The 24,847-nt window shown below is 37.1% G+C and overlaps 1 protein-coding gene across 3 annotated transcripts in view; it reads left to right on the plus strand.

Annotated features, from left to right (window-relative positions):
* The window catches only part of prickle2b (prickle homolog 2b), a 126,193-nt gene that overhangs the window by 82,136 nt on the left and 19,210 nt on the right, over window positions 1-24,847 (plus strand). Inside the window, exon 1 of one of the 3 annotated variants that reach the window (XM_081358329.1) lies at window positions 477-820. The exons of 1 other annotated variant lie outside the window; for it this stretch is intronic. The gene's annotated coding sequence lies outside the window, so the exon portion shown is untranslated. Of the gene's footprint in view, window positions 1-476; window positions 821-24,303; window positions 24,762-24,847 lie in introns of those variants that run through there. One more of the 3 variants, XM_081358328.1, reaches the window with a different exon arrangement.

The following is a 24,847-nucleotide window of genomic DNA, read 5'->3' on the forward strand; positions in this document are numbered from 1 at the left end:
TAAGTTCTTTATATAGTTATATCTTTTTTTTTTTTAAGTCTCCTCTTAGGCTAAATTTGATCAAAAATACAGTAAAAACAATAATACTGTAAAAAAAAAAGTATCTTTCTATTTGAAAAGCTGCTTTTTCTGCAGCCATTCTTCAGTGTCACATGATCCTTCAAAAATCAATATGCTGGTTTTGTGAAACATTTCTGATTATTATCAATATATCAATATATACAGGCATATTATTATTTTTATTTTTTTAGCAATTTGGGGGATATTACCTGACATTGCATGTTTCCGATTGGAGAGCTCCAGTAGCTTGTGTGTAAGATTCAAAAAATGCATTACACTTTTGGTATTTTGATCAAATTCTTTCCCTTTTCTCAACTAAGAGGTGATTTTAATCAGCTGAGCTGTGATTGGCAGAGAGATTGATGACTCATGGTGGGAGAGAGTTTAGTGTGTGGAGGGTGCTGGGAGGCAATTTTAGTCTGAGGAAGCAACTTGCCAACTCTCAGCACTGCGTGTATTCATTTTAGCTTCTTTCTCTCTATCTTTCTTCGTTGCTTATTCCTCCATTCCACCAGCTCTTGTTTTTAATGGCTCTGCCACAGCTTGTGGAGTGAATGAGTGAAAACGCTCTCTGGCACAACGATTAGCTCCAAACATTTGTCTTTCACTTGCACATCCCATTTCGCCTGCTCTCTGCTCTCAGATGTGCTGCACATTTTCCAGTCAAGGAAGGACTGAGGTCTGTCATTGAGAAGTGATTATTCCATTAAGGTGTATGACTTTTAAACTCTCCTCAGAAAACTAGTGCCAAAAGGAAGTGGTGAGTACATTTTACACACTGTGGTTTTTTTTTTTTGTGTTTCATGTGCTTTACTGACACCTTGGTTTGTCAAACCTGTCATACTTGCACTGAAGTTCTGTTCTTTTCAAGTTTTTGTGTTGCTTTTCATCTTGCTTTGGTGAGAATGTCTTTGCTTTATGGCTGTATTGCAAGAAAATGTGTCTTAAATGCAACCCATATGATTAATAGACCGAGTGCAAAAGGAAAGAGCTAAAGAAATCCACAACCTCTTGTCATCTCAGCTGTTGAGATTTAAGCAGACTGACAGCACACAAATCTTAAAGTATCTCACAGCTGTGCGGCATGCCTCTTGCTTTATTTTTAACCTCTGCTGTTGTTTTATTGATCTACAGTAGTGGTGGGGCAGGCCAGCATATAGTCCAGAGCTGCACAGTATAGGAATTTATGCCGCTACATACATATTTATGAACTTTGCCTACATTTCAAGATCCTCAAAGTTCAGGGTCACTGTCCTTGTTGCTTGTAATTCTGCAATCTGAGACAGGAAATAGGCTGTATATTTTGTTATTGTCTAGTGTTGAGAGAGTTTATCTCTGTTGTGCATCTGGATAGGACTGTAAATCATGACGATGCATTCCGCGAGGACATGCTGTTGTCTTTATGGCGCTTGTGTGTGAGGGCTCTGCATTGGGTACAGATTTAACGTGCCACCCCAGGACGTCCTGCACACGCCCAGAGAGGTTTTTCCTGTCACATGTGCACTAGTCACTTGGCACTTCACTATGAGTGCATTATAAAGAAAAAGAAAAAGAAACAACTAAATGAAATGCAACCAAGATCTTAGAAATGCGCTTTTTTGTATTCAAGTGGTATTGAAAAACGTATACCATTTTCAAGAAAGGTTTTAATTTAATGATATCATTGAAATATTAAACAACATTTCTTGTTTTTTTCTGCATGTCGGTTGCACCATATGACTTTGATTTGGCAGACTTTTTTTTTTAAATATATATATATATATAAGTAATATTTTAATAATCATTGAATCAATTTAGTTAAAATAAATCTAGAAAATTATAATAAATGGTTATGCCAAACTACTTAATATAATTATTTGGGATTTTTGTTTTTGTTTTTTCTTCATTATGATATTAGGACAGTTGTGTCATCCTGACTTTTTTTAATACTTTAAAATTCCCCCCAAATTTCTAAATAAATTTTAATTCAGAAATTAAACATTCTCAGTATATTCCAGTCACTCCATGTATCAATTACATTTTTACATTTTACAATTACATTTTACATTTTTTTATTTAAATAAATTAATAGATATGGACAAAAATTATAGTCACGTCATTAGGCCTTAATACAATCACACTTAAAAATTCCTGTCTTATTTATCGGCTGTCTCCTGCACTTACTTATCTTAGTCTCTTTATTTCTCTCTGACTCTTTCCATCTCTGGCCTTGGCATCCTTTGTATTTATCTTCAGTCTACAATGTTCACTTATACTGCTAGTGCCACAGAGACAGTAGCCAGTGAATGAAGTCTAGTTCTTAGAGAAGAGTGATTATGAGGTGAATGTGAAGATAGGAAAGGGCATGTTGAGAGGTGACAAGAATAAAGCTCTTAGTATACCTTTATGCACACTGCAGGCTGTGAATGTGGCCATTGATTTCTTTTTTCTTTTTCTTTTTTTTTGCGTGGGTGCCTCCTAAACATCACACGCTCACAATTTTTCCTCTCTCCTGCTGCTCGCTCTATTTCCTGCTCTCACAGTCACAGCCAATCAAAGCTCAGCATGCAGGGCTCCAGGAGATCTGAGCTCGTCACCCAGACGGCATTCGAGTCATGGACCAGTGGTTCATAATGGCCCTCTTTAATACCCCATACATATATAAACACACACTATATTAAAGCATTGTTAAACTAAGGGTCATGAGTCTGGTTCATTTAAAGGGACCATATCACTTTTTTTTTTTTTACTTTATTCTGTTTTTCACTTTCCATAGTTAATTTTTTCATGACCATTTTCCAACCTCTCTTTGACCCTTGATATTAAACAAGCTGTTTAATGTGCGTCTTGTCTTTTAAATTTATATATTGCTTGAAATTTGGAGAATTGCAGGTCTAGTGTAGCTTGCACTTTCAATAACATCACATCCTTCAATAACAGCCTATTTGTTTCATTTCTGTTTGACAGCATCACAAATCAATCACTTTAGACTGAAATGATCAAGAATTGTTAAAAGATCAGTTCTTAATGTTGCATTGTTCTGGTGGTGCAGAGTGGAAGGTGCTACACCCAGCACAATGTTTATTGCACAATTGTTAGTTTTGTTTTTTTAGAAAACAAGACACATTGGTCCAGCCGACCAATCAGAGCGCATTGCACTTTTCGGAAGGAGGGTCTTCATAGAGGCAGAAACTAAACTAAAGAGAGGTGCTACAACAATATAAAATATGTCGGAAAATAATGTTTTTGAACATTCAAGCATGAAAACCTAGGTGCTTTTACTACAGTACGTGTTATCTTTTCCAGCTCTCTGTATTCACTATAATGTTCTGCTTGATTTTTTTAGTTTTTTTTTAGCATGAATAAATGTCTTTGTTAATTTCAGTTAAATTCGAAAATGAAAAAAATGACTCATCATATTTTTCTTTTCAATGACGTGAAGCGTGACGTGCCTCTGTGGGCAAGACAGGAGTTTTATAAAAGAACAAAATTGAATCACAGTGCCTTTCATTGTTTAGTTGTCAACAATATCAGATTGCGGCATGTTGCGACACCCCCCTTCCCCATGCATCCTGTAAGACAGAGGCAGGGAGCCAAACAAACCAGACTGCCACTCAGCACTCCCACCGCCTGCTTCCCAACGCCTCCTGGCCAGGAGCTGCTATTCTGAGGAGCTGTCAATCAAACACAAGTGCTTCTGTCCATCGTCCGAGGGAGTGAGAAAAATATAGAGGGAAAATGTCAGAGAGAAGGACTGGGGGAGGGAGAGGAAGGGTCACTAAGATTAAGAAGTAGAATAATGAAAGGCGATGACAGTAAGAAAGAGAATGAAAGGGACGTAATTCTTTGATTTTTCAACCGTCCTTAATCCCTTTTGGTCAAATCATTTAGTCACCGGATCACTGATCATCTTTGTTCTACATTCTAACTCTCCAAACTGCTGAAGTTAAAATACAAACAGAGACAAGCACACAACAAATGAACTGCTGGTTGACATGGAGCTGTAATCTTCCTTCTTAAATTTCACAACGGTGGATCTTAGGACAGACCATGTATGCGATTATATTTCCATTAGAACCAGTCTGAGCACAGACGAGTCCAAGTACACTTTTTTTTTCTTCTTTCAAGCAATTAGTCATCAAAGTGGAGCCGCATGTGTCACCAAACAAGGAAAGGGCTTCTGGGAAGGCTTGATCGCCTGCATTGCGGATTCATGAACCATGAGGAGCTCTTTTTAGGTTTAACTAGGAGCTTGAATCTGAGCTGTTTGACTTAATTAAATGGTGTCATGCTAAGCTGAGTTATAGGATTAACTGGGTTAATGTGCTTTTACTGTAGTCTCTTATTGGCCCGCAGTCCTTGATGTTTAAAAAGGGACAAAATGTCAGGGGGGTTTTGTTTGGGACTATGGGATGAGAATCGTAAGGAATTTGACTATTCTGGTTCCAATTCTGATTTCTATATGATCCTATTAGTATTTTTGAGGATGAAATAAACCTCTTCAATAATTTTCATTTTTGATAATATACACTACTATTCAAAAGGTATTCATTAAGATTTGAATTGTTTATGAAATAAGTCTCTGCATTTATTTGATTAAAAAATCTATAGTAAAAAGTGTAATATTGTGAAATATTATTACAATTGACTGTGTTCTATTTTAATATGTGAAAACGTAATTTATTCCTGTGATGGCAAAGCTGAATTTTAAGCCTTTAATGTCACATGATCCTTCAGAAACATTTATTATTATTATCATTATGTATATGTCGTTCTGCTTAATATTTTTGTGGAAATCGTGATACTTTTTTTCAGGATTCTTTGAAAAATAGAAAGTTCAAAAGAACAGCATTTATTTGAAATAGAAATATTTTGTAACATTATAAATATAATAAAATTATTTACAATTTTCAGGAATGTAATGCATCCTTTCTGAAAAAAAAACATTAATTTATTTAAAAATGTAAAAATCATACTGATCCCAAATTTTTAGAATGGTACTGTATTTAATTTATTTGTACTTAAATAATTTTAATTGATTATTTATTAAAATGTTTATCATTAATATTTTATTTTTAATTAAAATACCATTTATTACAACAAAACTCGAAACTTAAGAAGACTTAAAGGCATAGTGCACCCAAAAAAGAAAAAAATATGTGTTATTTTGTGTTTCACAGAAGAAATAAAGTCATGAGTGTAAGTAAATAATGGTAGAATTAAAATTTTTGGTTAAACTACTTCTCTACAGATTCTTTACAATCTGTAAAATTAGTAATGGTTGCCCAAATGGCAAAGTGTGTTTAATGATATACATCTACATTTTCTTGTAATAAATGGCACTTTAATTAAAAAGAAAAATATCCTTGATTGAGTCCTGACAAAATGAGTTGTGAACAAACACTCTGACTAATTCAGTAATTGTGCGACTCTTTAGAACGATTCAAACCAACTCATTTGATTTATTAAAAAGATCTGAATCATAAGAGTAATTTGTTTTGTGAATCAGACTACACTGAACGCATCAATGAAAGAGTGCAGATGTTCATGAACTGCTAACCATCATGAAGATCATTTGACACACACCCACAAATACATGCACGTCTTGGCAGACACTTTGGTAGAGTTTCTGCATGTGGAAACTTTGAAGGCTGCTCCAGACAGAGTCTATATGGTTAAACCAAGGGCTTTTGCAACCATTGCGGTTGTAATCACTTAGCATGGAGCCGTCTGTGATTATTGATGACACACACTAATTGGGATCATAGATCATCTCCCAGACACTGACATGACCACTAAAGTCAAACGCTAGGCAGCCAAAGGTCATGTGTTAATGCCAAGTGTCATATGTCATGTGTCAAGTTAAAGTGAGCCAAGCCCAAAGGCATGTCTAATATCTGCTGTGTACGTGCAGATGCAGGGCTAATTTATCATATATGCACATGAACTATCATGCTGTCCTTGAACAGACATGCTTGCATTCACAATAACTGAATTCAGTCTCTCTCGGACCTGCAATCTTCTCTTTCTTGTGGATACTTGTGAGCTTTAACCTTTTGGTTGGAAAATGGTGTGTCTGCAGCATTTGGGATGGTAAAGTTCATAGCCGCTGGCAAATGTGATACTATTGAGACTGAGAGGCTGAGTGGAAAAGACAGGCCTAGATGACTAACTTAGGCTTTAACGAGGGCAAACTCGTGGTCTGAATATTGTGTTTAATAGTTGCAATGATTTTTCTTAAAAACGAAAAGGTCGCTGACTAACATGGAGCCAAGAGGATCTTTGTGTTATTGATGACAATGAATTGAATGTGGTGAGTCATGAGTCAGTGTGTGTGAGAATTTGAAAAGATTCATTTGTCTCAGAATACTTGATCAGAAAGGCTGTGACTCAGTCAGTATAAAGGCACAATGATGACTCAGAAATATGCTGTATGTAAATATATGTAGCGAGCATTTTTATGATGAAATAACCCTAATATGATTAATATGAATATTAATAATGTGTATTAAAACACCAGATAGACAGTGTGTTTAATGGTCCTCTTTTCTTTAATATAATATAATATAATTATAATTATTACTCAGAGTCAAGCTGAATCAAGACAATTTTCTTTCAATAATTATTTCAAAATATGAATTAAAAAATGGACTTCAATTCCAATGTTTAAACTTTGGGCATGTGATTTCTTTTAAAAATATTTTTGTGCTGATATATCTCCTATTTTCACCAAGGCTGCATTTATTTGATAAAAAAAAAATACAGTAATATTTTAAAATGTTTTTTACCATAATTGTTATCTATTTGAACATATTTTAAATGTTTTTTATTCCTGTGATGGCAAAGCTGAATTTTCAGCATCATTACTCCAGTCTTCAGTGTCACATGATCCTTCAGAAATCATTCTAATATGCTGATTTGCTGCTCAAAAACATTCATTATTATTATCAATGTTAAAAAATGTTAAAATTAACATGTTTTAAACACATTTTTAACATTAATTAATTTAATATTTTAATGCATGCTTGTCTTTCTTTAAAAAATAAATAAAATCACTGACCCTAAACCTTTTAATGATAGAGTATATGCACTTATACAGTATTTTGTATTTCTTAAGATGAATGAATCACAATGCATATGGTTCATTTGTTTGTGTAGCCCTGAGAGAGGCCTGTTCTAAATGTATAAAATGCTGATCTTCTGATGTTTTGGGAACAGGTGGTGAAGAGGCTATAGATGAGCTCCTTTAGAACTAGCTGTACTGATCCAGAGTCAGCCTGAATAGTGGATATGTGTATGGGGACGCTGTTTGTAAGAGAACCCGCAAGAAACGAGAGACAGGAAAAAAGATGACACATGGATGCAGTTAGAAAAGATTAAGATGGAGAACAGGAGTCAGCAGGTTTAGGGAAGAAAAAGAGGAATATAAAACGATCGACGAAATAAAGAAGGTGCAGCTACAGTCCCTATGATGATGAATGAGTCTATAATGAAGTATCCCTCTCCCCCTCTCCCTTTTTTCCTTCATCTCACCCTCTTTCTCTTGATTCTTTCTCTCTCGCTGGCTGTCCAAAACCGCAGCCTTGGCAGCTTACACCGACCTCCATCACATCACGCCACATGCGATCAGAAGACCTCATCTATACACACTCGTTTTTTAAAATGTGTATAGATCCGCGGACCCTCCCCCACGGATGACTTTCAATAAGTCATGCGTAAGTGTGACATGTGTGAACTTTTAGATCATGTTCTTGATATGATAACACAAATGGTGGCAGATGAAACAGATCATGCGTGGTTATGTGTTTGTCAGGCTATGACAGCATTATGGGACATGTACCGCTGCTTGCCTCTCAAAACTTTGGCATTGGACACCTAGAACAAAGAGAAGGAGAGGAAAGCTTTCCAACTGAAGTATGCTCTCATTTTGTAATTGAGCCAGCATTGCTGTTTGTGTACCTCTGGAACTTTCCAAATGTCCTGTATAGTGTGTATTTGTGTGTGTGTGTTTGAAAGAGGATACAACTGCTGGGCATGCTTGAGATACCTCTGCGTGTTTTGCCAGACAACAGGCCAGATCTCCACAACAGCGTTCCTTCTGTGTGCTGAACGACACCAGGGGACTTTTTCCACCAATTTGCAATGCATGATGTCTTCATAGTCATGTCACATTTGGAGGCTCTTATCTAAGGGAATGAGAAAAATTATAGGTTTGTGCGTGTGCGTGTGCGTGCGCGTACACGTGCAGAGAGAGAACGCCCTCAAAGATTCCTTGGAAGGAAAATTATACTTGAAAGAAAATAAGGTGGAAAAAGAGAGCAAGAAAAATAAGAGAGAAACAGAGACAAAAGAGTTGTAAGAGCTATAGGTAACATTTTTAAGATTCATACTGTATTCAGGCTTGAAAGATTTATTATTATTATTTTATTGTAATATTATTTTGAGATATTATAATTTAAATTTACCCATTTCTTTTGTCAAAAGCATTATTTTTTGAGAATATAGTCAAATGTAATTTTTTCCTGTGATGGCAAAGCTGAATTTTTCCCGTCTTCAGTGTCACATGATCTTTTTTTATTATCTATGTTGAAAACAGTTGTGCTGCTTAATATTTTTGCGGTAAATCGTGAATGACATTTTTCTTTTCATGATTCTTTAATGAATACAAAGTACAAAAGAACAGAATTTATTTGAAGCAGAAATCTGCATGTCTTTAATGTCACATTTGGTCAATTTAATGCATCCTTGGTAGCATTTAACGGTTTGAACGACACTGTATATTTTAAACTGTTTAAACCTTTTTTTAAACTTTTATTCGTCATTAAATATGACTTTTGAATGTCTGTCAATGGAGAACGATGTTGCTCGCCCATGTCTAACCATTTTATGTCTGTTTCTCACAGACACATTTTAATTTGTGGTGTGCATGATAGAGCGTTTATGAAGTTACTGCCTGTGAAAAGCATCTCAAATCACTTGTGGTTCTAATTTGAAGTTACCTCAAACCATGCGTTTAGCAGCATATACTTTCATTTTGCTAGAAGAATCTACTTAGCAAATGTATTAGTATCTTAAATCAGATTACAGAACATTATGCTGTCCAAATCCCAAACATACTCAACTCTAATGTTCCTTTTCTCCTCATTAATTTAGGCAATGTTCAGCCAAGCTTAAGTCCTGATCGTGTTTCAAGTTAAAGATTCATACTGAAGTGTGAGTGTGTGTGGGCTTGATGACTGTAGTCCTGCAGTATTCAGTAAAGATTAACTTCACAGTGCTGGCCTTCATGCTGACAAAGCTCTGCCAGTAAAGGCATCACTGGGCCATCACGCTTTCATCTGATCTTCGATCAGGCTTTCGTTGGCTTCCTTCTGCACTGCAATATGCAGATGCTGGTCCAAGCCTGGCACACTCTCATTCACTCCCCCAGCCTGACAATCTGTCAAAAAAATCAAGCATCTACCCCCAAAACCCTCCCCACTAATTTGTTTCTTTTCTCTGGCTCTGTCCGTTTCCTCTCTTGTTTACCTCAGGGACACAAAATCATTTAGGAGTCTTTTCCAAATAAGTAAAAATGCACAGTTGCTGATAATTGATTTGCCAAATACAGCAAAAGACGTACAGAGAGGAGCAGTGGCATTTTTTAGGATAACATCCAGGAGTGGGTATAGGAGACAACTGAAGTTAAACATTTTTGGAGAGAAGGGGGGCAAGCTTTTAATTTTATTTTTATTAATTTAATTTTTGTAAAAAAAAATTTAATGGCTATTAAAGTACTGTAATTTTATTTTATTTGCCATGAGACTTTGACCTGACATTTATTTTTTTATTACATTTTATTGTATTTTATTTTTGTTGAATGAAAACAATTACTGCATCATATAAATCAGGAAGGTCTCTGTTAGAATTAGTTAGAATGTCTCTGTTAGAATTAGAACCAGATACATGCACAAAACACAAACAAATATTCCTAAATAAAACAATAACATGTTTGTTGTCAACCCCTGACCATTACAACTGTCCTAATGCAGAATCTCTGTTTCTCTTCACACACACACACACACACACACACACACACACACACACACACACACACACACACACACACTCACACTCACACACACACACACACACACACACACACACACACACACACTCACACTCACACACTCACATACACACACACCTAGTGCTTTTTTATTTTATTAAATAATATATGAAATTATTATATGTAAAATTTAATATAACATTTGCCATGAAAAGATTTAGTGCGTCCTATAAATCAGAAAGGTCTCCATAATTTGAACCAGAGTTGCTAAACATGCACCACACACAAACAAATATGCATAAACAATGACATGACTATCGTAAACCTTCTGCTCTTCACACACACACAGCAACATCTAGTGCTTGAGTACAAACCACACGTCAGGAATATTAAAAGAGCTTTAGTTGATGGAATAATGCTGTGGATGCAGTTTTCATCTGCTGTGTGAGTGAATGTGTGTTGTTCGTGGCCTCGCCTGGCCCGCCGGTATTGTTTCGCAGGTCTTGCTAAGCACTCCTTCACTCATTAAGCTGGTGAAAGCTGTGCTGAGTGTGATAAGACTGCTAGTGATTGTTATTAATGTAACATATTCCTGTAGCCTTTCACTGGGACTGACTGACTGTGTAGATGTAATTAGGCGGACAGGATCTGTAAATGAGCAGAGACCATGAGTTTTAGTGCTTAAATATGGCTGAGGTTAGGACTGTGTGCTTTGTTTGTTCATATTGCATGTGTGTAACTCCAGAGGTCAGAGTACTTCCCTCCAAGTAGTGTTGCTGGTATTCGTTCTGGTTTACAACCGTTGCATTTTAAAATTACACAGACCACCTCTTTAGCTTCCCTCGGGCTTTACACCTCCTTTCCAGCCACGCGATCTGCCCCAAATGCTTTTAATGCTCGTGTATACAAGACTAGAAGAAAATAGTGTGTGTATTTTTATATATATATATATATATATTAGTTTTGTATATAGCTTTATATATATTTATTTATTAATATATATTCTATATCTTTAATGTTCCAGCATGCAAGATTCAGTGAAAAAATCCACCAAAAGGCTATACATATATTTTGTATTGAGGTTGTATTGTGAAAAAAATATGTAATATATATAATATCTAAATGCACTGTTTCTATTCTTACACCTTTTTTATGCCCTTTTATGATTTAACCCTTCACAATGTTGTGAATTATGCATTTCTACAATTTAACAGTTGGTTTAAGCTGTTCCCAAGGCTCGCAATAGATAGTATTTGTTTTGATGTTCAGCTCTATAGAAAAATGTGACTTTGTAAACGAGGTTTTGCTTCCACCAAGTAAGCAAAAGAAAGACAAAGACTCATGTTGACTCCTGTCAATGCAAGCATAAGAGAGCAAACTTCGTCTTTTCTCTTTTTTCTCCCTTTCTGGTTTTTTCATCTATTCCTCATTTTAAACTCTGACACAGTGCTAGAAACCTGTCCATAATTCTGCCTTATGGCTCGGTCCAATACATTCAAGCAAATAAAACTGGATTCTCTTTGAAGATGGACAATTACCTCAAAATGTAAGGAGCCTTTTTACTTTATTGTGTTTGACATTGGGTTATATGTCAAGAAGGAAAAGTGGAGAATGTTCATTTAAAAATATCTAAGACTTTCTCTAAGACCAATCTCATATCTATGACCATAGATTTAACATTTCAAGGTTTCATGCACCCAGAACCAGTTTCTCCATGTGTCTGGGTCTAGTTTCAACCACATGCTGTGTTTTTAGGAAGCTATCTTGATCCAATGACATCAGCACAAGGCAAGCGAGACATTTTAACCATTAACACCCTAACCCTCCCTTTCTAATGTCCCATCCCCCAGACACACTCATTCCCACAAAGCCCTAAATTTGACTCTCAATAAATGGTTGGCACAACATCCTCCCAGACGCTAGCAAGAGGAGAAGTGTGATAGATCCCTTCCATTGAACAGTCATGCTTTAGTTGATGAGCTGGATGGCTGATCTGTCTCATTCCCTGTATTTGGCTTCTAGTCGGCATGTTATATGTTGAACATTTACTCACATGAACACATTTAGCCCCATAGTGCTTTTTCATCATTGCTTGTCTAAAACATTTGCAAACAATTATGTTCCTCCTGAAGCCTATTGTCAACTCCATACACACAAACACACACACATGCACATGCTCACAATTCCCTGGGGCTTGAGGAGGGGTTGTTTCTCTAATAATGAAAGAGAATCTGCCATGGCCACGAAGTGTTTTCAAGCCTAATCATTTCTTCATTTGATCAATCTTACTGAGACATACAAACACAAACAACTCTCTGTAGCACCTAACCCAAATCTGTCATACATTCTCATTAAGCTCTGATGAACAGAATTTGAACTGAAATTTAATTACCCACAGTATTAAAGGAATAGCTCCCCCATAAATAAAAAATCTGAAAAAACTGAACTTTTCTTAATTCCTTTTTGTGCATTGAGTTCAAGAGAAAAGTAGCGTCATCTGATAGAATAGTAGCATCATGAAACAATCTCAAGACTGATCTTGTCTGATCGGTTGATCTCATTTACAAAACTGGTGTAAATGATTCATTCACAAATTGAATTGATTAAATTCTTGAGTTCAGCTCCATGATCTGGTTTTGGGTCAACTCTGAAGTAGAAGATTATCAGACTTGGAAAATAAGATGCTTTTTTGGTGACTTTGTTTGAATTTGAGTCCCCATATATTGTGATTGCATGGAAAAGAGCAATTGCTTCATTACTTAATTTCCAGGAGTGATCGGTCTTTCTATATCTATAGTCTAACGCTATAGCGACACTAATTTTATAGTGGTTGACCAAAACAATTGCAATTATTTCTCATTTACTAAATTACAATCAAATGGCTTTCCCCACACATTTTGCGTCTACACGCCATTTTAATTTTTCTGCGCAGCCGTGACATCAGCTTAGAGGGAACATTGATGAGGGTGCGTAAATTCAACGCATTCTCATCCTAGGGCGTCATATACTGACGCTTTTGACATTTTGTCTACATCGAACACACATGGCACCCTTTAGCGTCAATATGAGACGCACAGAGCTTTGTTTGGTTATGGGTAGGTTTAGGTCTGGTGTAGGGTTAGGGTTAGACCGCTAGGAGGCGCCTTCTGGCCCATTTCTATCTGCGTCTCATATGGGTGCCATGTGCGTTCGATGTAGACGAAATGTCAAAAGCGTCAATCTATGACGCCCTAGGATGAGAACGGGCTGGTAAATTAGTTTTTTAGATTAACTGTCCCTTTAAGCATTATGCGCGATCCCAATGTCCAATCATTGAAAATACCAGTATAACCAACCCCATACTCTACTTACAGGACATGAGATTTAAAGATTTGCTCATCATGACCATGTCTGTCGTTAATGGGCTGTTGTCATTTATCATCTCTGTAATTTAATGTCTGACGAAGAGGCAGCCGACTTAGTCATGCAATTAACTGCCCATTTAAACAAATCTAAGACTGTGCATTGTACAGCTCTTGCAATGGCCTAAACAGCGTAGCGGAGAAAGCTGGTATAGCAGATGAGCAGAGAGAGGTTGAGACCCACACTGAGTCATCTCTTCAGTATTAATGTCAACTCAGGGCAATTAGAGGCTGCAAAACTCACTTAGAAAATGTAAAGGACACAGAAATGAATCATGGTGATTGTTCCCTCCATTAAGCAGGTGTCAGGCTTTGATACAACTGATTTCAATTTAGTCTTTTTTATGCATCTGACTCATATGCTGAATTTTGTTATTTGCTAGTGTGGAATTTTGTTTCAAAGCTGAAGTGTGTGATTTCTGTGCCACTTACGTGACTAAATGAATTTGCAAAAACAGTGGGTCTTACTCACTAAGTGGCAAGTGCAGAAATTTGCGCGTGAAATCTGTGTACAAATGTTTTCACAAACAAATATTGATTCACCAATAAGTTTTGTACTAAAATGTATTCTGAATTTATGGGGAAAAATGTAGGAACAACTGAAACCACATGTAAGCAAAAATCACATACTCATATAATCAAACGAAGACCTAATATATTTCATCATAGTGCAAGAGTAACGAAAAAATGTGTTATAGCTCAAGCTGCAAGGTTTCTCTGTATAGATGTGTATGTACAGCTGGCTAATGAGAGGTCGGTATTCTGGGTCTGTTTAAAAGGTGCTTATTGTGTTTGAACTGGTTTTGAGGATGGCATGCTTGGCATTGCTCGTATTTACAGAGCTTCATATGCTTGCTGAGAGTAAAGCCCTTGAAAAGCTCTTATATGAAGATGTTGCATGTTTTATGCAAATACTTAGTCTTGGGCACACGGTCACACATCTAGAATTCTCCAAATTCATTAACATTTAAAAGAGGTTAAGAACTAATTCACATGTGTATGAAAATGTAATGAATTAGGAATTAGGAGAAGTTCTACTGTTCATACAATACACATATAGACATCAATACCTGGTGATTGACCGATAACCAGTTAGCTCCGCCCCTAAACTCACACCAGTCGTGCATTGTCCGACTGGTTGGGAAACACAAACAAACAGAAATTAATCAAATAGCAGATTATTTTTTTTACATCTAAGAATATTCATGGGACATTCATTAAATACACTATTATCTTGATGGAGACAAAAGTTAATTATTTCAAATTTGGAACAGATTGATCCAAGAAATTTGCCTCATGAAAACCAACTTTTTAACTTCTCGTCTGTGTGTGGGTTTTGTTCGAATTGAAGAGTTGTTTTTTATTTGTGTGCAAGCGTGTGTGTTTGTGGCCGACACAGGATCTCTAAAGTTTACGAAGGTCACCAACTTTGGTGTGTCAAATTCCTCAACTGGCCTCTAAAACAGAGTCGTCTGTGGTGGAGACTCCTGTGAGTGTGACCGGTCTTGTCCTGAACTCCCTTTGTTCTTATCTCAACAACATCTCTTAGATAGCATTTTCGTCTACTTGCAGACAAAAAGATGACTCTTTTGAGGGAAGAATAAAAGTGGGCAATGAAAACTTGAGATGCTACTTTAGAAATAGGACGGATTTGCACACACAGGCTGTAAAATAGACCAGATGGTGGAGTTCATACATTGTTCGCACTCCCACACACAGAATCCTGTGAGGAAGGAAAAACTGCTTACTAGCGTCATTTCAAATCTGTGAGCCTTACATATTTATTTAATTTCATTGCCTCTGCACTACATAGGCTACTTAAGAGGTCTGTTATCATGTTTAGATGCACATATGGCCTGATTTGCTACATCATTTGCTTCATACTAAGCAAAAAATAATAAAACAAGATCTCTATGTGGGTATCTGATAAGAAAATAAAACTCTTCAGGCTGAGATTAAACACTAAATGATAGTATAAACAGATCAATAATGTGATCAAGCACAGCTGTAGCCTCTCTACAGAGGAGGTCAATGGAGGCAACGACTACAACTACGCTAACTGATTTATGCTAGTTTGGCTCTAAGCTAGCTAGTGGAGCTTCATAGCCATATTACAGCCAGCAAAAATTATCTGCTGACGCTTGTTTAGCAAAGGAAGTCTTGTTGGTTTTCCCAGTAAAGCACCCTGTTAGAATTTAAAACAACATATCTGCTGACTGGCTAAACTGGTCTTTTTAGCAGCATATATGTCTTATACTGCACACTAATGCTGTGTTGTATTGTTATATATTAGCAAAGCATACCTGTATGACAAGACCTTTAATACCAAAAGTGCTAATTATCAGGCATGTGTCAACACCGAATGCTCACATGCTAGCTGCTGCACTACTGACCTCTGGCCTGAAAATGATAATTCACGATAAGCATGATGAAAACAGACACAGTGCCCTTTTCTCTAGCCTGACACTCAGTTTCATTTCATTTTTTTACGGGTCTATATTGAGGGCTTGATAGCTAGCGTGTAACACAGATGAACAAATGGATAATTATGTCATATCCTCTGACTTGTTACACCCGCATAGTGACGAATCGCCGGAAGGGGTGACAGATGCAGCGTTTGGCGGATTGGTCTCTCGGCACCAGCCGTGAATGATAAAGTAGAGCGATTACATATTCCAGCCACAAGCTAAATTGTTTTAACATTTTAATCAGTAATTAACATCAAGCCAAGAGCCGTTGGGATGCAGACAAACTGTATTGAATTTTTCATTATGGTACATGGCTTTCATTTGGTTTTATATTAAAAAATTCAGAAGGTACAAGCTCAGTCACATTAACAGGTAGCCTAACATATTTATGACGCTGTAAGCTTTGCAGCATTTCTTACAATGTTCCATTAAAGTCGCCTATTAGATTTCTGTGTTTTAAATGTCTCATTTTTTTGTTTAGTGAAAGTGTGCTATTTATGTCCTTTCTACACCCACATGCTGGGGGGTTTAAGAAACAGCTCTGATTTGGCACTGCAGAATTACAGCCTACCTTCTCTCAGGCGTCCATGGAAGGAACTGTGAGTTATTTCAGATTTTCAACGACTTTCACCCAGCAATTAACAGGGATAGAAAATAGCTCAGAAAAGGCAGGTGTGCCACGTCATAGTCTATATATTTGTGCGTGTGCGTTATGGGTTTTAACGACAGTCTCTTAAAATATCTAGTAATTTGTTTTATTAAAACCTAATCTTGTAATAAAATGTTTTATCACATGATTAGGTTAGCTTAAGTCATGTAGTGCAACTCTCCGAAAACAATGATATTTATAAAAAAGAAATTCAATTTTTTTTGTAAGTATTGATAAAGTTGTTTAAACTAACATGTACCTGCATTTTGTAAAGAAACTATAGTTATTTCTTTGTACTTGATGGTTACACCACGTGACATTTTTAGAGTAATTAAAGGGATACTTCTCCTCTGGCAAAATGGACTTTCAATAAAACTCAGCTGCCTATAGAGTAGAAAGGGGAAAAATTTTAAATAGGTGCTACCTGACTGGAGAAAACAAAGAAAAAAGGCTGTTGTCTTCCCTTTTGCCAAATAAGTAGGAAAACTTCAACACCCATAATGCACTAGGCATGTTGCCATCCAAGGCCACTCCCACCAATCTGCTAGGGAGGCGCTTGACCAGAGTCAAATGGTGCCTTGCTTTAGTAGGAAATACTTCTTATCAAACTTTGAGTCATAATGGTGTTGACTTGTAATGTTCCCGGGTGCAAGAACTAGAAGAGTAAATGTTTAGTGGGAGTGAGTTACTTTTGGTTTCCAGTGAAGGATCCAGCGTGTTGTAGGCAGTGGCTAAAGGCTTCAAAGAATCGTAAATATGAAGAGAACAATACGACAGAAAATCTGAAAAAACTCCATGTTTGTATAGTCAAAATTTTAAACTGGATAACAACGAGCCCAACAACAAGTGTTTTAGGCCAAACAGAGGGGAAAGCTGAAAGAAACTGCTATTCTGTCAATTCTGCCTGAAACAAAACGGCGTCACATATAGGTAAGAAATAGTGTTCCATTTTTACCATAATGGTGTTTATAAAGTAGACAAAGTATAGTGAACATACCCTTACAATAACGGTTCTGTTAATAACCCTCTGTCGATCTGACTGTCCGTGGGCAGGGATACAAAAATGCGGAAATATAGCCTAAAGTTTTCATGAAAGCCCTGGAGCATTTCGCGTCATCCTGTGGATTTTTGCTGGTAAATAAACGTGAATTTTTAAGCCCACGTAACACAGATAACGAGGAATCAGTGTTAATTTACATAGACTACCAGCATTGTAGCAATACAAAGTGGGTTGAAAATCTGCTAAGTTAAACTTTAAATGTGAAAATAGTGAAAATTGTATAAAACATTTTCAAATATGAAACCAACATGAGTACAAGTATTACATCGCTAAGAACTTAAAACATTCTTTAAACTATGTTAAGTGTTATAAACTCTTTATATAGCCGTTTTTTTACTTTATTGCTTTTCTGCTCTGGATCTACCAACCACTCCAGAGTAATCTCCATACTTAAAGCTGCAGTCCGTATTGGCGCTCTAGCGGTTAATAAACATAACTGCATGCGTCTTACGAAAGAACATTTTAGCCAGAGCTACTTCTCTCTATCTCTCTGTCACGCAGGTACAGGGCTACTCCGCAGTGGTACAACCCGAACCAGTCTAAAATAGTCTGAATATAAACACTTATTAGGTGTACCGTTGGATTCAGGATAAGTCAAAAACACGGTTTGGAAAAATGGATTCATGATACTCGATTATATAATTTTTAACATTTTTAACACAAAAAAGTTGCAGCTTTAATCACTGGCAGCTTGCTTAGGTAGACTGTGGAGATTTGGAACGGCTCCAGTTGATGCTATTGTGTGGCAGAAGGGCTGCTTTCCATATGTGAATCAGATCTGGCCTGACATTTCCCACAGTGCCTCAGTGTCTTCTTAGTAAGTGAGGAAAATTAGTAAAGACAAAGGAGGGTTTAATTCCAAGGCAAAGAGGTTTGGGGTGCGTGTATAACCCCACTCTATCCCTGCACTCTGCTCCGTCTCTGGGACGTCCTGTACAGAGAAGCGTCTGTGTATGAAGCAGAGGGAGTTTGTGAGAAACAAGCGCACGATGAAAAGCATACTAAGAGTGTAGATATGTGTGAAATGGACCAAGACCTGCAGTTTAACACCAAACTTTCTCCATCTCCATTGTCCCTCACACACACACACACACACACACACACACACACACACACACACACACACACACACACACACACACACACACACACACACACACACACACACACACACACACACACACACACACACACACACACACACACACACACACACACACAAACACTCCATCCCCCATCATTTGCAGTTCAAATAAACACACCAAAATGGTAGGTGTGTGTGCTCCCCTTTCTGCTTGATGCCTGCCTGGGCCATTAATGCCATGTAGGGTGTAACGTTCTTCTTGAGAGAAATGTAAATAAGCAGAGACCACAGGGCGAGATTTAGAGAGATGAAGACTGTTGAAGTGCAAGGAGGATTTATGGAGCTAATATTGAAGAATATAGTCCATCTTTCCTTCTCACTATATATACCATCTCACTCTTTTCCCGGTCAGTAAGCGAGACAGCAATTTAATAGGCTATTTTCTCTATTCCCTAATCTTTAGCATCTCTAATTTAATTAGTTAATTTTCTGCCATGTCTCATGTACGGAATGTTGTGGATTTCTGCCTTGTAGCAGCAACACAAATTTCTCCCTTCGTCACATGCCTTTTAAACTCTTAATAGATTAACAGCCATAATGAATAGTTTAGATAAAGTGTTCTCTATTAAGTCTCCTCCTCTTTATTATGTCATTCCTGTAATGTCCTTTTGTCCTTTCATATTATTTCCTGTTGTTTCCATAGCAGCCTGAATCCCTCCTCCTCTAATAGATTGTTGCCCATTTCTGGGTGAAATCAAACTATAATGGACACTAGTATTCTTGTTTTTCCACTTCTGTCTTCTGGAAATCTCAAAGGTGCAAAGCTTGTCCAGAAGTGTAATATATCTCTTTTAAAGATGAATTGTTGAAAGTGAGTTCTGACATGGTTTGTCCGTAAGAAGGAAGTGTATGTAGAACATTTTGGACAGAGAGGTCATACGTCTGGTAATGCATTCATTTACCAGATGGGTGATGAAAATTGTGTACTATCTTTCTTTAAAGTAAAGTTTTATTTAATGCTATAATATTCATACTTTAGGCGTGGTTTAAATATTGCTAGGCTACAAATATTTTTGGACAATTGTAACTTATTAGGATCAATAAGGACTGTTATTATAATTCAGTCTAATCTGAGTCTGAGCTTTTTAAATGAGTTGGAGAGGTTTAATAGTGACACAAGGTTATCAGTCATAAAGTGGAGCGTAAGTGTGTCTCAACTGTAGTTTCTGTTTTCTGCCAAAATGTATCCAAACAAACTTATCATGCACATTTATCTTGCCATTCCTCTCCATCTGTTTCTTTCTCTCTTCCGGACGTGTCAGGCCTATCTCGGTCCCGGCTCTGTAAATGACTGTTCCCTGGCTGCTGCAGCCTCCCCAAACTAAATATTTAAACAGGGCATACTTGTGCTCCCATTTATTTAACTTTAAAGTTTAACTTGCTGCTCTGAAACCATCAAGTGAAAGCTAGAACGCTGTCCTCCTCACGTGAAAGTGTATAATTATCAAAATAGTCCTTCTTTGCTCTGTTTACAAGATAATGTGCATTTGTAATATACACGAACAGGATATTTACAAAACTAACTATACTGTAAAAAGAAATTGTGTGAAGCTGTGGTTGCCAGAAATTCTCTATACGAAATTGATAATATACTGGATGGCATATTGATGCCTGTATATTTTACAATTTACAATTGTATATTTCAGTAAGGGATGTAATGTTAATATACCATTGTTATATACTAAATCTGCTTTTTACCTTATAAAATATTGATAACCACCATAACAATACAGGTGGCACAATACCACATGATGAATCAGAGTTCATTGTGCCCTTTCCATAAATCATAGCCAATACTTGTATAGACAATTAATTGAGGAATTAATTAATTAACTGAAAATGGAACACAAAACACCCAAATTTACATTACTGATAAAAACAAATTAGTTCTATAAAACAATATGTCATGTCACGCAGGGATTTCTGGGAATGTCCTTTTAATGTTTTTTCACCTTAAATGATGTGTTTCATATAATGCGATGTTAAACAGTCTATACAGTTTTTCACTGTATAGAGTTATGTTTTTTACTGTAGAATTTCACAGTGGTGGGTATCACAAACCATCCATCACAAACCCTGCAGTTTGGGGAACCCTTGATTTTAAACTACAAAGAGAAAGAATATTCCATTCTTTATCATCAACATTAGTACATTAAATACTAGTATTTAATGCACTTATGTTGATAACAAAGAATGGAAAATCCTTTCTCTTTGTAGTTTAAAATCAATATGGGACAAGGTTATCCTATTCAAATCAATGTGATAAATGAGTTAGGTCAAAAGTAATCTAAAAGTAGTCAGATTACATTACCTTCAATTTGTTATGTAATGGGTTAAATTACTAACTACACTTTTTGTCATGTAATTTAGAATCAGTAAATAATCTACGTAGCACAGGCAATTTATCCTTATATTTGCTAAAACATGAAGGATTTCAGTAGCTTGCTGGCAATATTATCCCAATTTAGGCACATATAGTTCTTAACTTTATAAAAGGACCACTGGTAAGACCCTGTCCATTTTGTGAGAAATAACATGCTGTGCTGTGGGATGTAACAACCATCTCTGAGTGGATATTCTCTGGTAGTGAATGAATGGATGTTCAGTGAATTGGGCCCTGGAATGTGATGTAAGAATTTTTTGAGAGTCACTGACCCAGCCCCCTCACATTGTTCTGACTGAAAGCACAGGTTTATATTTGTGCGTATGATTGCTATGTGCGAGAGAGAGAGAGAGGGAGAGAGAGCTGTTTGGAGTACATGAATCATCAGTGCTGTCCGAATGCTTAGTGTATTTTTAGAGACACTTCATTGTTTCATCTTAAAAGAAGCCATTAAATGTACAATATAATAGTCCATGTGTCATGTTGTATCGCCACTTGTAACTCTTCAGTGCGGTAAAAAACTTCCTGACTTATACCGTCAAAGCAAATGTGCCCCACTTCTGGGTTGAGTCAGAAAAATGCATGTGGATGGCTTAGAAAACGTCCCATCGTGCTCTGCAGCTGCTTTCCTCCCTTTAATCTGATGCATTGATGGATGTGGCACAGCAGTACTTCCGTACAGTGAAGAGCCCTTTCAAAGTGGAAGAAGTGGGGCAGAAATAGCCAGCCAATTCACAAGGTCACACAGCTCAGTGTCCCAGTGCAGCATTGGATAGCTTAATGTTTTACACGGCCTGCTGTCCCTCCTTTCCTCTCTTCGCCTGTACAGATTGTAAATAGTTAACGAAACTCCAAATTGAATTTCAAGCACAGTCTCGGTTGTAACCTGTAAAGAAAGCATTCACTTTTTATACCACATATATAAAAATTTTGCACACAATTCACCCCGACACATGAGAAGAATGTCCAGGCTTCAGCATAACCGTATAAAAAGCTATCCAAAGGCATGAATTATATTAAAAACAAGTGTTAGTAGCCTACAGTGAATTTTTATCAGGGGGAAAAAGAGCCATTTGCAAAGAAAGTGGAAGAGGAAGAGGTGGTTTGCTTTACCTTGATTCCTTGAAGCTCATTCCCTGGATGGAATTTGGTTATCTCATCTTGAGGTCTCACCAGAAAAAAGAGACGTAAGCATTCCTCGGCAATCAGCTGTTGAGCTGTACAGCTGCCCTAGTGTTGACTTAGAATGATAGCCATCAGCATTTTTGCTAAGAAAGGGGGGTGTGGTGCTTTGTGAAATTAAAGAGACATCCATTTTAGTCTACCTTTGAAATCCTTATTCAGACAAAACCAAATTTACACCGATTGTAACTAAAACTGAAATTAATAAAACATTTTCGTTAATTAAAATAATGCTGAAATTTAGTTGCTGGCAAATAACTGAAATAAGTTTAAAGGGATAGTGCACCTTAAAATGAAAATAAAGTCATAATTTACTATGGTGTGTTGTTCTAATGTCGTATGCCCTTTTGCGCTCGCACTCTTATGGCAGTGAATAGTGACCAACATCAGGCTTTTTAAAAAATATGCAAAAGTATTAGAATGGCCCCATGTGCCGTACAAGTTTTCTGGGGGTATACAATCAGGTTTGGTAAAGAAAACAACCTGCAATTTAATGTACTTACTTGGTTCAAGCCTTTCGATTTGTATTGTTCATTTGATGTCAGACATGCAGGCAGATTACTGTGATTTAACACACACCTATAGAAGCGTTTATAAAAGAAACCCATCAGCCGCATGATTTGGAGAGCAGCGTAGGCTTGTGGCCAGGCATGTCACTGAGCTTGTGGCTGTGGGGAACAGAGTGGCTGTCAGTGCGTGTTACTCTCCAAGCCTAAAGCACTGGGACGGGGGTAATTGATACTACTGTGTGTGTGTAGGGGTTTGGCTCAGGCTGGCATGGTAAATGAGAAGCACAGTCCAATAAGAGATACCCTCTTTTCAGATGACTGCACATCCACACAGAGAACTTAAGCCACCTGGAAGTTAAAGAGCCAGCTGCATTCAAATAGATTTATGGACGTTTTATTAAGGAATTTAACCGCTGTTGTTGGCTTTCTTTTTTTGCCTTTCTTTTTTTTTCTCTCTCTCTTTGTTGCGAACTGGTGTTGTGAGTGAGCTTTTGAAATAAGTATTGATTTACCCAACCAGGCATAGCTCATGCATCCTAGCATCATCGATGAATGCTCTGTGTTGGTTTTTGGTGGTCTTCGTTGTCTCACCATGAGATTTCAGATTAGCGGAGAAATGGGTGAAATGTGTCAGTGGGTATATAGGGTTATATGATCTCATGGTGAGACAACATAGACAACCAAAAACTAACACAGAGCAGCTTTCATAGATGATGCTATGATGCATGAGCTATGCCTTTAATCTTGCAAACTATGCATATATTATAAAAAAAGAATCTGACATGCTCAAATGTTCTGTGAGATATGTTCCAATCATATGATACAATCCAATAAAGTTTCCCCAAAAAGTTTTTAAAAGCCTTTATTCAGTTGGCTTTTTCATGATAATAATAATAATTATTATTATTATTATGGGCTGCAAACTCACGTTTTGGCCACAAATGCTGGGTGTTTTTTATTTATTTATTTATTTATTTATTTATTTATAGGATATGTTTCTTTTTTTCTTCACATGACCATAAAAAGAGCCCCTGCCTGTGATTAACAGATTTTATCTTCTAAAAAATAAAATAAAATGTGTGTGTGGCAGGTAATATGAATGTTGTCAAATCTGTATAATATTATAATGTTATTATAACAAATTATTTATGTTGAAATTGATTCAGAACATTTAAAATATTTTCAGTAGGCTATTAAACTTTTTCTGGCTTATTTATGAAAATTTAAATTGTATCCTAAATGTGTACATTATTTACATATTTAAACGGTGTTCTTTCCCCTCCTTTTTGCCTTATGAAATGCGTGTATTGTCTGGGCTCTTTACAGTTGGAGGGAAAGAGACTGATTTGCATGTAAATGATTCCAACAACACCAGCTATTCACGGTGCTAATTAAACTAATGTAGGGACGTTGACTTGCTGACATCATGGACGCTCATTACCATTCACAAGCTCGAGTGGGCAGAGCGAACAGCGAGCCAGTGGAGTCCAAGCCACGGTTCACTGAGCTCTCATAGCCTGTTATTGAGGGGAAGCGCAGGCTGTTCATGGCTTTACGCCCCGAATGCTGCTGGAACTATCACAGAGAAGCGCGCTGGATCTGCGGGGACGCTTCGTGCTTTCACGTTGCTGTCGATGTTTTATTCAAAGCGCCAGAGCTTGAGGCATGTCTTTCCTGGACGATACCTTTGTACGAACTAAAGGCTGGTCAGTCTAGTGCTTGATAAAGACGCGCGGATTGAATCGCAGCGAGCGCTTGTTTGTGGAGAAGTGAAAGTGCGCCAACAGATCGCTTTTCAGGCTGGAAATGTGTAGCGCGTGCTTAGATCGATCCACGACTGGCGACATCGAACTCTCTCATCTCCGTTCATGGTAAAAGGTAAGAGTAGCCTACGTACGTGGCTCGATCTGTTACAATCGGGTCTGCAGTTTAAAATCTGCGTGATGACTTTTCCCTTCGCTCGC

Source organism: Scardinius erythrophthalmus (assembly GCF_964197995.2).
Source record: "Scardinius erythrophthalmus genome assembly, chromosome: 25".
In the NCBI taxonomy this organism is placed as follows: Eukaryota; Metazoa; Chordata; class Actinopteri; order Cypriniformes; family Leuciscidae; genus Scardinius; species Scardinius erythrophthalmus.